General features: G+C 38.6%; 2 protein-coding genes across 6 annotated transcripts in view; one reads left to right on the top strand and one right to left on the bottom strand.

The window, feature by feature from the left end:
* The window catches only part of LOC118767727, a 79,813-nt gene that overhangs the window by 16,939 nt on the left and 47,874 nt on the right, over positions 1-15,000 (top strand). The gene's annotated exons all lie outside the window — the stretch shown is intronic.
* Positions 1-15,000, bottom strand: part of LOC115219177 (CKLF-like MARVEL transmembrane domain-containing protein 7) — a 77,570-nt gene that overhangs the window by 37,900 nt on the left and 24,670 nt on the right. The window contains exon 1 of one of the 3 annotated variants that reach the window (XM_036512694.1): positions 13,048-13,519. The exons of the other annotated variants lie outside the window; for them this stretch is intronic. The gene's annotated coding sequence lies outside the window, so the exon portion shown is untranslated. Of the gene's footprint in view, positions 1-13,047; positions 13,520-15,000 lie in introns of those variants that run through there. 3 annotated transcript variants of the gene reach the window in all.

The following is a 15,000-nucleotide window of genomic DNA, read 5'->3' as shown; positions in this document are numbered from 1 at the left end:
ATATTCTCCAATGGAGACATAACAATCTAGTTTCTTTCAACAGCACAATGGCACAATGGCTGCTCATATGATGAAAAAAAAATCTTGTACCTCAACCTTGAGAAGGTGAGGTACTACAATATTGCAATTAAAACCTTCCAAGTTGCTAAAAATGTTAGCTTTCATTCCTGACAACTCCACTTGTATAACATAACTGAATCTACTTCCAAAAGATTAGCCTTTTCACTTTGTTTTTGTGGTTTAGTAGAGAATGAGGCTGTACTTGTGACATTCAACTTCTGAAACTGGTGAGATTGATGCAGTTTATGTTGAGCTTGAACATCTTGTAAATCAATGTCTGTAGGAAATAGGTTAATAGAGGTAGGATTGAGCACGATGGTTAAATACAGTGTCCGAACAATGAGTTACAGACTGGGTGAGAAGAGAAGAGACAGGTGTGTTGGGTAGCTTAGTGGAGATGGTATTCAGCCATCTAAGTTCAAAGAAACAGCGATGGTTGTATCAGTGATAGAATAGGGAGAAATGATAGCAGCTGTAGCATGTTGAAGAGTGAGTCTTTCTTTACCAGTCAGTTGAATGGCTCTCTTTTAAATGTATTCTTGAATGTTCCTGTGTATAGCTACATTGCCAGTCCAGATGTTTGAGCAGTACTCCAATGTGCATCCTACTTGAACGCTAGAACCACAGAATACTTCAATTCTGTTTACCTTCTGACCCTGTAGCACACTATCTCAACAGATGTTCAGAATTCTCAAGAAAACATCTGCTTTCTTATCCTTTTCAAAATATAAGTTATTGCTCTCTTAACGCCTTCCATCACATAACAATTTACATTGATGGACATGCAAATGTATAATGACATGATTTAAAATTTGCCATGAAAACATCTAAAAACACTTTATCATTTTTATGCCAAGGAATTGTCAATGATTTAAAGACCTCTTGCTTTAGAATGCTATATTTTAATTAAAATCTTCTACTATAATTTTAGATAACCTTAATTTATATTCCTAACACTAGCTAATAATGTAGAAATTATTTTACTAAATTTCTCCAAATCCTTCATTATTTTGAAAGGAATTAAAACAGACAATGCCTTGTTTTTTAGAAATACAATAACACAGTTAATATCTATGCACAAATCTCATCTAGAAGACAACAAAGAACTTTATATTGATAATGACTGAAGTATAATAACAACAATTGAACAAATTAACTTATCACTATAGATTCAGCTAGCAATGACCATACCTAGAATAATCCACAATATAGATAGGGAGACCATAACCTTATGGCCTATGCCAGGGGTGAAACCTGTCCACTTATGCGTGCCTTTCCTTCATTGGACACTAAACTCTGCTTGCGAAGACCTGTTGAGGCAAGTGAAATCAAAATCGAAATCTAACTTGGTGACTGGCATCCGTTGTTAGTGGAGCGCTAAGAGTACCATATGAGTGACATCATTGCCAGAGCAACAAGCTGGCCTTCATGCCGATGGCATGTTAAAAACACCATTCGAGCATGATCGTTACCTGTGTTGCCTTACTAGCACTTGTGCTGGTGGCACGTGAAAAAAACATTCGAGCGAGGTCATTTGAGCGTGGCTATTGCCAGTACCACCTAACTGGTCCTCATGCCAGTGGAATGTAAAAGCACCCACTACACTCTTGGAGTGGTTGGCGTTAGGAAGGGCATCCAGCTGTAGAAACTCTGCCAGATCAGATTGGAGTCTGGTGCAGCCATCTGGTTCGCCAGACCTCAGTCAAATCGTCCAACCCATGCTAGCATGGAAAGTGGACCTTAAACAATGATGATGATAGATAGATAGATAAACATTCACTATATAATTTTAAGTATCGAATAGTACCTGGACAGTGTCCAATATTTAAAGCAATTCACATTCCACATAAATCGACATCTGCAGACAACTGTTTGATGATACTAGGATTCATATTTTATTCAAAACTAACTGGTGTCAATCACATAATGATTTATTTTTTAAATACGCTAATTTTTTTAATGCCTACCCATGCAATATTGAATATATGCTTAATAATTCTTTTATATTATTTCAAAAAGTACAGTGGATTCTGTGCTTTTCTGCAGAGATCTAATGATGATGAAACATATCTGGAGTAGCCTTCTGTTCTTGTGGAAATGATTAAAATAACATTAATTATTGAGCTCAATTTTGTCAGAATTTTTTTTGATTAGATTTTTTAATGTTCATGAAGACTTACTTTGCTCTGCCACGCAATATCTCTAGTAATTTGGGATACTTGGCATCATCACTTGATCTGCGAGGAAAAATTGCCAGATCTCCTTCAAATCACACTCTACTATTTTAAAAACAGAAAGACACATTGGAGAGTGTTGTCCTGGTTACACTGTCTCAAAATGAATACAGTAACGAAAGGTTTAAATCAAATGCTGATTGAAACTATCACGGATAAAGATGTATAATGTTCAATAGCACAGCTGTGTCTCTGTAAACAGGTACTATTGGAAAATACAATATGTTGTTGTAGGCTTTATGGACTTTATAGCACTAGCAAATATTTTGTTGGTTTTAAGTGCTATGTTTAGGTCCAGACCCATAATAAGCAATGTGAATCCTTTGAGTATATTATTCCATTGAATCACTAAATTTTGGTGAAGAACTTAATGGCACCTCAATGGCCTATTAAGTTTATGGAACTGTGATGAAGTGGAATGTTTTGAGAAGAGAGAGTAGACAATCTTGAAAGCAAGCTTATTTAGGAGTATTTACTTATGAGATGGTCCCTATATGGTTGTCTGATTTGCTAGGAATAGCAGTCAAATCTTCCTCAAATTATACTCTGGAAAGGGACTGCCATATCAGATAATGTATTCCCAGATATGCAATGATCATGAGAAAGATGGAATGGTCACACTTATTACCTTTGATCATAGGACTGCTCTCTCATGGCTTACCCTAGGCTAAAATAGTTTAAATAATGTAATATACTCTGCTAGATATCTCTCTCTCTCACACACACACACACTATTCTTTAACAAGAATAATATTGGCAATGACTGAAGTTTTGGCTAGCTAAGCCATCATCAGACTGTTCAATGATAGCTTGTTGATTGAAACTTCAAAATCACTGTCAATACTATTCTTATTAAAAAGCAATAAATCTTTACTCTACAAAAGTATGGAGTAACCCTCCAGATTAATGTAACATTATTTTTATGATGAATCAAACATTGAAATATGTACACACACACACACATGTGCATGTCATGCATTCAAAAAGTATCAGACTATTTTTCCCTGCCAAAACTAATGCTGTGTGGGGAAAATCCTTTGGATGAGAGGTGATGCCACACTTCTGTGCATGCTTAAAGATTTTCATGCTGGTAGGCTGCATCAGTTCCTGATTGTTATGCCTAGAGTACAGATGCTCATCAGATTTTTGTTTTCACACACGATGTCCAAACACATCAAGCAGAGTCCAAAACCCCGTGTTCCATCACCAGGATGATAGTCTCTATGAAATCTGGGTCATGGTTTACACAGTCCAGAATGTCCTGAGTGATTTCCATATGGAGTTGCTTCTGCTGTTCCACCAGCACCTTGGGGATGAATTTCATCAACACTCTCAGCATGCACAAATCCTGTGTTGAAATGGAAAGAACTGTGCTTATACCAACTATGTGAGCGATTTCCTAGATTGTTACATGATGGTCTTCCATGACAATTCACTGAATCTTCTCAATTGGCTCCACATTTTGGCTTGTGGATGGCCTGCCTGAGCTTACCTTGAGATAGGCCATTCCTGAAGTGGTTATACAACTCCTTGATCTGAGTTTTTCCTATAGCATCATTGCCAAAAGTCTGTTGAATCTTCTGGATTGTTTGAGCTTGAGTATCATCGACATTTTGGCGAAACTTGATGTAATATCTCTGCTTGATGCATTTAGTGTAAATGAAAATCCTACAAGCACACACTACATGTCTGTACTCTAGGCATAACAGCTGAGAACTGACAAGGCCTACTGGTGCAATAATCATGTACATGCAGGAAGAGTGGTGTCATATCTGACACAAAGGATTTTGCCTCCACGGCATTAGTCTTGGTGTGAAAAAATAGCCAGATACTTTTTGAACAAATCTGGTGCATGCATGCACGCACGCACACACACACACACACATGTGCATGTCATGCATTCAAAAAGTATCAGACTATTTTTCCCTGCCAAAACTAATGCTGTGTGGGGAAAATCCTTTGGATGAGAGGTGATGCCACACTTCTGTGCATGCTTAAAGATTTTCATGCTGGTAGGCTGCATCAGTTCCTGATTGTTATGCCTAGAGTACAGATGCTCATCAGATTTTTGTTTTCACACACGATGTCCAAACACATCAAGCAGAGTCCAAAACCCCGTGTTCCATCACCAGGATGATAGTCTCTATGAAATCTGGGTCATGGTTTACACAGTCCAGAATGTCCTGAGTGATTTCCATATGGAGTTGCTTCTGCTGTTCCACCAGCACCTTGGGGATGAATTTCATCAACACTCTCAGCATGCACAAATCCTGTGTTGAAATGGAAAGAACTGTGCTTATACCAACTATGTGAGCGATTTCCTAGATTGTTACATGATGGTCTTCCATGACAATTCACTGAATCTTCTCAATTGGCTCCACATTTTGGCTTGTGGATGGCCTGCCTGAGCTTACCTTGAGATAGGCCATTCCTGAAGTGGTTATACAACTCCTTGATCTGAGTTTTTCCTATAGCATCATTGCCAAAAGTCTGTTGAATCTTCTGGATTGTTTGAGCTTGAGTATCATCGACATTTTGGCGAAACTTGATGTAATATCTCTGCTTGATGCATTTAGTGTAAATGAAAATCCTACAAGCACACACTACATGTCTGTACTCTAGGCATAACAGCTGAGAACTGACAAGGCCTACTGGTGCAATAATCATGTACATGCAAGAAGAGTGGTGTCATATCTGACACAAAGGATTTTGCCTCCACGGCATTAGTCTTGGTGTGAAAAAATAGCCAGATACTTTTTGAACAAATCTGGTGCATGCATGCACGCACGCACACACACACACACACACACATATATATATATATATATATATATATATGATAATAATAATAATATGAGGGAATATTATTCCAAACTTATAGGGAAAAATTCAATTTAGAAATACTAAATCAAATTTCACAAAAATATATAAAATATAATATAGATAAGAAAAAAATTGCCAATGTTCTGCGCCGTGAGGACCAAAGACTGGAAGTGTTTCGCGTTGCAAGACAGCGTGTGAGAGAGAATTGTGATGTGGTAGGAGAGAAGTGTGTTCACATGGAAGATGGGTCACTTGCGCTAAACGAGGATGCAAAGAGAGAGGCTTGGAGACGCCACTATGAAAGGTTGCTGAATAAAGAAAATGAATGGGATAAAGAGAGTCTGCCAAATGTTGACCCAACAGAGGGACCAGCTATCAGAGTTGATAGTTCCTTGGTAGTTAAGGCAATTAGAAGCATGAAGACAGGGAAAGCCCCAAGCCCATCAGGTATCACTGCAGAGATGCTCAAAATATCTGGTAGTGTCGGCTATAGCCTAGTCACCTGTATAGTTAATCAGGTGATACACGAAGGAGTCATACCCAATGACTGGTGTAGCAGCATAATAGTCAACTGCTACAAAGGTAAAGGTGATGCCCTAGATACAAATAATTACAGAGGTATCAAGCTGTTGGATCAGGTAATGAAGGTTACAGAGAGGGTCATAACCCAACTAATTAGAGAGAGAGAGAGTTAGTTTAGATGAGATGCAGTTTGGGTTCGTGCCAGGGAAAAGTACCACTGATGCTATATTCCTGGTAAGGCAGCTGCAGGAGAAATACCTAGCCAAAGATAAGCCCCTGTACCTGGCTTTTGTTGACATGGAGAAAACCTTCGACAGGGTCCCCCGATCCCTCATCTGGTGGTCAATGAGGAAACTAGGGATAGATGAATGGTTAGTGAGAGCTGTGCGAGCCATGTACAGGGACGCTACTAGTAAGGTGAGGGTTGGCACCGAGTACAGTGAAGAATTCCGGGTAGAGGTAGGGGTCCACCAAGGCTCAGTCCTCAGCCCCCTCCTATTTATCATAGTCCTCCAGGCAATAACGGAGGAATTCAAGACAGGATGCCCCTGGGAGCTCCTCTATGCTGATGACCTTGCTCTAATTGCTGAGTCACTATCAGAACTGGAGGAGAAGTTTCAGGTGTGGAAGCAAGGTTTAGAATCAAAGGGCCTTAGAGTCAATCTAGCTAAAACCAAAGTCATAATAAGTAGGAAGGTAGACAAATCACAAACGCCTTCAGGTAGATGGCCCTGCTCGATCTGTAGAAAAGGTGTAGGTAGAAACTCTATAAGATGCACCAAGTGTAAGCTATGGACACATAAGAGGTGCAGCAATGTCAAAGGAAGGCTAACTAGGAAGATGGTTTTTGTATGTGGCAGATGCTCGGGAGCATTAACCTCTGAAAATCTGCAGAAAACAACTTCCGTCACTTTCCAGGGGGAAAACTAGAAATAGTTGATAGATTCCGTTATCTTGGTGACCAAGTCAGTAGTGGGGGTGGGTGTGCTGAAAGTGTAATGGCTAGAGTAAGAATAGCCTGGGCAAAGTTTAGGGAGCTCTTACCTCTGCTGGTGACTAAAGGCCTCTCGCTCAGAGTAAAAGGCAGACTGTATGATGCATGTGTACAAACAGCCATGCTACATGGCAGTGAAACATGGGCCGTGACTGCTGAGGACATGCGTAAGCTCGTGAGAAATGAAGCCAGTATGCTCCGATGGATGTGTAATGTCAGTGTGCATGCTCAACAGAGCGTTAGTACCCTGAGAGAAATGTTGGACCTAAGGAGCATCAGTTGTGGTGTGCAAGAGAGACGATTGCGCTGGTATGGTCATGTGGCGAGAATGGATGAAGATAGGTGTGTGAAAAAGTGCCAATCCCTAGCAGTGGAGGGAACCCATGGAAGAGGTAGACCCAGGAAAACTTGGGACGAGGTGGTGAAGCACAACCTTCGAACTTTAGGTCTCACTGAGGAAATGACCAGTGACCGAGGCCTTTGGAAATATGCTGTGCGTGAAAAGACCAGGCATGTCCACTTATGCATGCCTTTCCTCTCTTGGACACACAAAGACCTGTTGAGGCAAGCAAAGTCGATATCGAACCTCATCCTACGACAGGCACCTATGCCAACCCCCCTTTGCTTGCGAAGACCTGTTGGGGCAAGTGAAATCGGAATCGAAATTGAACCAATCCTATGACTGGCACCCGGCAGATGCCAGGACCCCTGGACTGGAGATACGTAAAAAGCACTATCCGAATCGTGGCCGATGCCAGCGCCGCCTCAACTGGCTTCTGTGTCGGTGGCACGTAAAAAGCACCATCCGAATCGTGGCCGAAGCCAGTGCCGCCTCGACTGGCTTCCGTGCAGGTGGCACGTAAAATGCACCAATCTGACCATGGCCGATACCAGCCTCGCCTGGCACCAGTGCAGGTGACACGTAAAAAGCACCCACTACACTCACGGAGTGGTTGGCGTTAGGGAGGGCATCCAGCTGTAGAAACATTGCCAGATAAGACCGGAGCCTGGTGCAGCCTTCTGGCTTCCCAGATCCCCGGTCGAACCATCCAACCCATGCTAGCATGGAGAACGGACATTAAACGATGATGATGATGATGATGATATAAATTAGAAAAAAACACCTTTTATCAATTCAATAATGAAAAATTAAATTATACCATTTAGAAAAATTATTATAGAAAGGTTAAATATAAGATAAAACATATTTATTATTTTTCACATTACTTAATCATCATTATGTTTTATCTTATATTTAATCTTTCTATAATTTTTCTAAATGGTATAATGTAATTTTTCATTATTGAATTGATAAAAGGTGGGTTTTTTTCTAATTTATTTATATTTATATATATATATATATATATATATAAGTACCCCGGACCTCGTTGCCCATGTGCCGCTGACACGTTAAAATGCTCGAACCGATCGTGACGATGCCGGACCCTCCGGCCCCTGTGCAGGTGGCACGTAAAAAGCACCCAATCCACTCACGGAGTGGTTGGCGTTAGGAAGGGCATCCAGCCGTAGAAACTCTGCCAGATTCAGACTGGAGCCTGGTGCGGCCCCTGGCTTCCCAGACCCGGTCAAACCGTCCAACCCGTGCTAGCGCGGAAAGCGGACGTTAAACGATGATGATGATGATGATGATGATATATATATATATATATACACACACACACACACACACAGACATGTGTGTGTATAGTTTTGAAATAGAAAGATAAATATTAAACAACTCTTTCATTCTTTAATTTTTATTGATTGTTGATGCCAATTGTTTGAAAGGAAACTGGAAAGAGATCCAAGCTGAAAGTAGTTGTTTTAATCCATTCATCTTAATCAAAAGAAAGAGTAATGAATGTGTGTAAATGTTAAAACAAGTTTGTTTTAAGGCTAGTTTGAAAATAACAATGGAACATTTACTGATGAGGGTAACTCTATGCTGATACTTGAGTTAAATTTTGGGGGAAGACCAAGTTGACTAGGATTTAATGTTTTGCTTAGATTTTAAAACCCCATTTCATCATTGAGGTTTAGAAAAGCATATATGCATCCTCATTTTATGTCCACTTATGTTCAGCGGGATTTCATCAGTTGGAAGCCCATATCCTGCTCCAGTTCTGTCATCTGAACATCTGGTTGTCCTTCTGAACATTTGAATCTCTTTCTGAAGAGCTGGATGTCTTTCTGAACACCAACTACTCTACAGAATGTGTTAGATGTATCTGTTTGTGGTACCAGCATTGTAGAGGTTGTTTTACACTTGGCAAGACTAAAGGGTCCTATCAAGTCCTGTATTATTGCTTTTTGATTCAATTTCTCAATCACTTACCATCCATTGTGGGCCCCTCCACTCTCCCTCACATACTTACCTGCACATTCTCCATGCCCTCGCATACCTAAAATACTAACCCCAGCTACTCCAATTTCTCTCACCATTACTTGCTACAGTCATTTCTTCCCCATCTTGAAACATCCTTCTCTATCCCTCTGTACTTTGTGGATAGGTCCTGATGCATCTTCAATATTTCTCTCTCTCTCACTAACTCTGTGTCTGTATCTTTCTCTGCCTCTATCTCTTTCTTCTCTGTTTTTTTTTTCCTACTGAGATAGCCAAGTATCTGCTCTATAGTGAGACACCCCTCTATTATACTTTAACCTCTCTACTGGCACAAAGCCTCTCTCAGTACCACTACTTTTCCTAGCCTAGAGGTCTTTGTCTTTCAAGTTACATGGCAACTCCGCTGATGCTGGTGCCACATAAAAAGCACCCTGCACATTTTGGAAAAAGTGTTGTTGTTAGGAAGGGCAGCCAACTGTAGAAACCATACCAAAACAGACAATCGAGCTTGGTGCAGTTTTGGGGCTTGCCAGCTCCTCTCAAACCACCCAACCCATGCCAGAATGAAAGATGGATGTTAGATGATGACAGTGATGAAAGCAAGAAATTTTATGTGAATACAAAAACCAGATATCACTTTGTATCATCATAAAGAACAGAAGAAAATGTGAAATACTAAAGAAAAACAATTGAGATGTTTATATATATATATATATACACACACACACACACTAGCAGTATAACCCAGCGTTGCTTGTGTTTGTTTTTTAGTTGCGCTTAAAACGGCAGATTTTGATGTTGCATTAACAAAGTTTTGACATAGTTTCAATCTATGAATAAAAGTATAGTGTGGTGATGCTCGAGTTTGCTCTGAATGTGCTGCAAATGTGTAATGCCGACTTCAATTGTTGGTTAATATTCCTTCTATTAACATTTTGGAAAAAAAATTTACCTGAAGATTTAAAGCAAAATGAAGCTCAGGTTTAGAACTGCACTGAAAATCTATTAAGAAGTTAACACTGCAACAGTATTCATTAAGAAAAAGTACACAGCAGTCAAAAAATCGTAAAAAATAGGGTTTTTTATAGAAAAAAAGCACCTTTTTGATGTAAAAAATTTTTGGTCTTAACATGGTCTGATTTCAATTTTTTCTTCTATGGAATGAAGAGCAAGCATTCTTCTATCATACTCTCAATTTTGGTCAACTTGCGCCGCAGGGTCTCGGAGGAGATAGTGTTAGTTGAAGGCTACCCCCCCCCCACACACACACAGACAACTTCAGCTTTATATCTATCTATATATATATATTAAAAAAATAGTGAAAATATTTTTAGCTTATTATAGTCCTTCATTGATGGGGGATAGGTAATTCGGGAAAAGGAGAGAGAAATGGCAACACACCAACAATTAGGTACATAAAAGTTAAGATAATAATTAAATCACTGAATGATAGATTTGCATGAAACTGACATCAGTGTGAACAACAAAGCAATGTCCCTGTCTTTTACTGTATTATAATATAAAAGCAACAGGCAGACAGAGGGAGAGAGAGAGATGGATGGAAACAGTCAGTTATGTATATAAACAATATCCAGTTTATATAAGGAGAGTTAACCCTGCATACAATTTTACTCAGTATTTAGCTGAGTGAATGACTTGTCAGTATTTCTACAAAATTTAGCCATAGTGACAGCTGCATAGCAGCTAACTGCTTTTAACCCATTAATGCATAGCATCCAGAAAAATGGATGCAGGAAAAATTACTACTGTGTGTTAAGTAAACTACCTATTGAGCTTATTTTTTGCGCAGTCTGCCTCTAAACTAGTGCCCTATGAGTGAGCAGGTGCTGCATACATACAAACAAACCAACTATACACATGTACGAAACAAGTTATAGTAATTTTTCCTGCTACCATTTTTCTGGACGCTATGTATTAATGGGTTTGATATACAATGGGAATATACAGTTAATTATATTAGTTGCTGGGACTCGAACTCACCTCATGATTATGCATTTGCCTCTAATAATTTTTTTTTTTTCAAATCAGATTTTGCATTTGTGTTTTACACATTGGAGATTATGATAGGGGACGAGGTGGTGAAGCACGACCTTCGAACGTTAGGTCTCACCATGGAAATGACTAGAGACCGAGACCTATGGAAGTATGCTGTGCGTGAGAAGACCCGGCAAGACTAGTGAAGCCATAACCCGTGGCCCCTACCTGGGACGTAGTCAGTCCACCTGTGCATACCTTCCTGCTTGTGACACTTGTGAAGACTTGTTGAGGCAAGTCAAATCAAAGTCAAATCGAATCAAGTCAAACCAAATCAAAATAGATGAACATCAATGGAATTTGTATCCTTGTGGTACCAGTGCCGGTGGCACATAAGAAAACCATCCGAACGGGACCGTAGCCAGTACCGCATCGACTGGCCTCCGTGCCGTGGGCACGTAACAAACACCATCCGATCGTAGCCGTTCGCCAGCCTCGTCTGGCACCTGTGTCGGTGGCACATAAGAAAAACACCGAAAACACCATATCCGAGCGTGGCCGTCTGCCAGCCTCGTCTGGCACCTGTGTCGGTGGCACATAAGAAAACACCATCCGAGCGTGGCCGTCTGCCAGCCTCGTCTGGCACCTGTGTCGGTGGCACATAAAAAACACCATCCGAGCATGGCTGTCTGCCAGCCTCATCTGGCACCTGTGTCGGTGGCACATAAAATCACCCACTACACTCTCGGAGTGGTTGGCGTTAGGAAGGGCATCCAGCTGTAGAAACACTGCCAGATCTGACTGGCCTGGTGCAGCCTTCGGGCTTGCCAGACCCCAGTTGAACCGTCCAACCCATGCTAGCATGGAAAGCGGACGTTAAACGATGATGATGATGATGATATATTTTGGTTACTCTACCTATCTTTTACTGACAACATATATGTATTATTTTAGTGTTTTGTGTGTTAACTAAATATTATATATGTTTACAATAAGGGAAGTGGGGAACCAAATTAAAGATGCTTCAGCATGCTATTTTGACCTGCTAGAAATAGCAGCTAAATCACCCTCAATTTATGCCATATGATTTTTACATATGAATGAGGAAAACTATTGCAATGTAGCTTAGACTTATTAGAAATAGTTGCGAAATTTTCTTATAAAAGCCATTGAGAGAGACCTCTATGTGATAGCTAGATCTACTATAAATAGCAGCCAAATTTCCCTTAAATCACACCCTTTAGTTTTGTCTGTGTGTGTGTGCTAATAAGGGATACTTGTCTGTAGTAGCTTGATTTACTAGAAATAATACACAGATTTCCTTAAAAGCAACCTTTAGATTGACCCAAAATATTGTTTAGAGCTTAGATAACAATCATTATTATATATACAATTACCAATAGCAGGAGTTGGGAAATGCCTTATTTGTTTCAAAGAATTCAGGATTTGGCAGAGTAGTGATATTAGACAAGTATGATGAGAAAAAGCGATATATAAAGCAGAAGATTATAGATCACTAGAGTAGTGGACAATATACTTTGTGGTATTTAATAATGTCCCTTTATATTGAGTTCAAATCCTACTTAAGTTTATCTTCTCCCATTCTTTTTCCCAAGGTTGATAAAATATATATGGTTCAAATGTACAGAAAACGAAAGACAAAGACAGGTGAGGGAACAACAAGCAATACCAGTGAAGTACTGAGGTTGATATAATTGACTATATCTTTAAAAGTGATGCCTCAGCATGGCCACAGTACTTTGTAACCAGCAGATGAAGAAAACTCTGTAGATACACACACACACTTAGAGAAAGAATGAGATATATATGTACTATATTTGATGTCATATAAGACACACTTTTTACCAAAAGAAATGTCTCAAAAATTCACCCGCAGTTCTACATGCAAAATGGGACTTATATTACATGCTTTAATGCACTAAAAACTTTTAATTTCATTAATATATGTTGCTGAAATTTGTGTGTGCCTAATATGCCATCAAATAGAGTAACTATTTATCAATTGATCTACAGACACACACATAACAAAAGTGAGAGAAAATAAAGTTGCTTACTTTGTAAGTTTGGGGAATATATCCTGTGCACTTGTTTAAGATATTTTATAATATAAAAATATATATTTATATAAAATTCTTTGTGAAACAAATATATACAAATTCCTATTTGCCTGGTTTATTTAGTCTCTTCTCTCTTTCTAACTGAAAATATGTATGTAATTAAGCATGTTAGTATTTATGAAGCTGTGTATGTATATATATGTATGCGTGTGTCTATATTTTATTATTAGTCCTTTTAACCGAGAATGACTGAGTGCTTCTTTTGTGTATGAGTTTGTATGCATATATGTATGTCCATGTATTGTATATGTGTTAGTCCATGAGTGTATATAAACTGATTATGTGTATATGTCGGTGTATATGGTCATGTGAGTGTATGTATGTGTGTGTGTGTGTGTATCTTGTCCTGGAGCCATATGAAATACTCACATGACACTTTAGATTACTAGTACAATAGGTTGGAGCTCAGATGCTGTCTCACCAACCCCTTAGCACATAAAGGGGTTGAATATTTCAGGTGTATGTGTGTGTGGTGTCAACCAATCAGCTGAAGTTTAGCCCTCTATGATGGAAAAAGAATCTATTGTAACTGGTAGCTTGCTTGCTTTAAATATGTCCAAATAATTGCCTACTCTAATGACTAATAACTAAATGACACATTAATGCTCTCACCATAATCTTTGACTAAAAATTGTGTTATATTTAAAAATATTTATACTAATTTTGATACCAGCCAAACATCATTACCCATCTTTGAAATTATGATTATTATCATTATTACGGATGATGATGACTACCATTACGTGTAGTTAAAACGGTACCTAAACTTGATATCTGAGCAAACTCAAGTTAATAAGGGAGCCTCTATATGGTTGCTTGAGCTCCTAGAAATAGCAACTAAATCTTCTAATCACACCCTGCTGTTTTAAGAAAAAAGTCGGTAAGCTCATATGGCCCTGCATTGCTTCATATAGGAGAATAAAACAATGTTGGTAGTAGGAATAGTTGGTCTGGAGTTAAACAACAGTAGCAGCAACATCTGGATGAAAAGTTTTGTTCTGTCTCTGATGTCTGGAAGTGCTTTAGAATTTTCATCTTGAGTCTTTACTTTTTTTTAGTGTCAATAAAATGTGCTCCTGTGAGATACTGAGCTTATTTTTACGGATTTAAGAATGTGGAAGTACATCTTGAAAAGGAATCATTATTACCACATATTATCAATATTTTTAGTATGAATTAACTGTTAAGTTTCAATGTAAAATGATATTTGGTATAAAAAAAGCACAGTTTGAGCAATAATGAACTTTGTTGATGGAACTGTTGGTCATTTTTCTCTTTAATTTTATCCTTACAATTTATACTCTTTTACTTGTTTCAGTCATTTGACTGAAGCCATGCTGGAGCACTGCCTTTAGTCAAAGAAATTGACCCCAGGATTTATTTTTTGTAAGCCTAGTACTTATTCTATTGGTCTCTTTTGCCGAACTGCCAGGTTACGGGGACATAAACACACCAGCATCAGTTGTCAAGTGATGGTAGGGGGACAAAAACACACACACACAAATACATACGTACAAACATGCATACAAACAACATATATAATCAAAATAAGCAACAAGGATGTCCAGATATACCTCTGGATATCTTTTGTTGCTTATTTTGATTTTAATCACCTTATTTTGAAATTGTATGGATAATACCTTACTAAATTCTGTTACCTCAACTTATGTACCTAATTCATCTGAATATATATATATATGTGTATATATATATATTTGACACTGAATTATTGGAGAGCCCACCTGAAGATTGTCGTCAAGACAAGAAACGATTGTAGTGGCGGTTTTGTTTTGACTATTTATTAAAATTTTATGTATTGATTAAGTCTTTCTTGTTTGTTTTTGCAAAATAGTGGTTTTGTCTCGAATAATATTTTATATTATTTTATAT

Source organism: Octopus sinensis, linkage group LG1 (assembly GCF_006345805.1).
Source record: "Octopus sinensis linkage group LG1, ASM634580v1, whole genome shotgun sequence".
NCBI classification, from domain to species: Eukaryota; Metazoa; Mollusca; class Cephalopoda; order Octopoda; family Octopodidae; genus Octopus; species Octopus sinensis.
The sequence above is the reverse complement of the archived record's forward strand: the minus strand, read 5'-3'. Positions and strand labels throughout refer to the sequence as shown.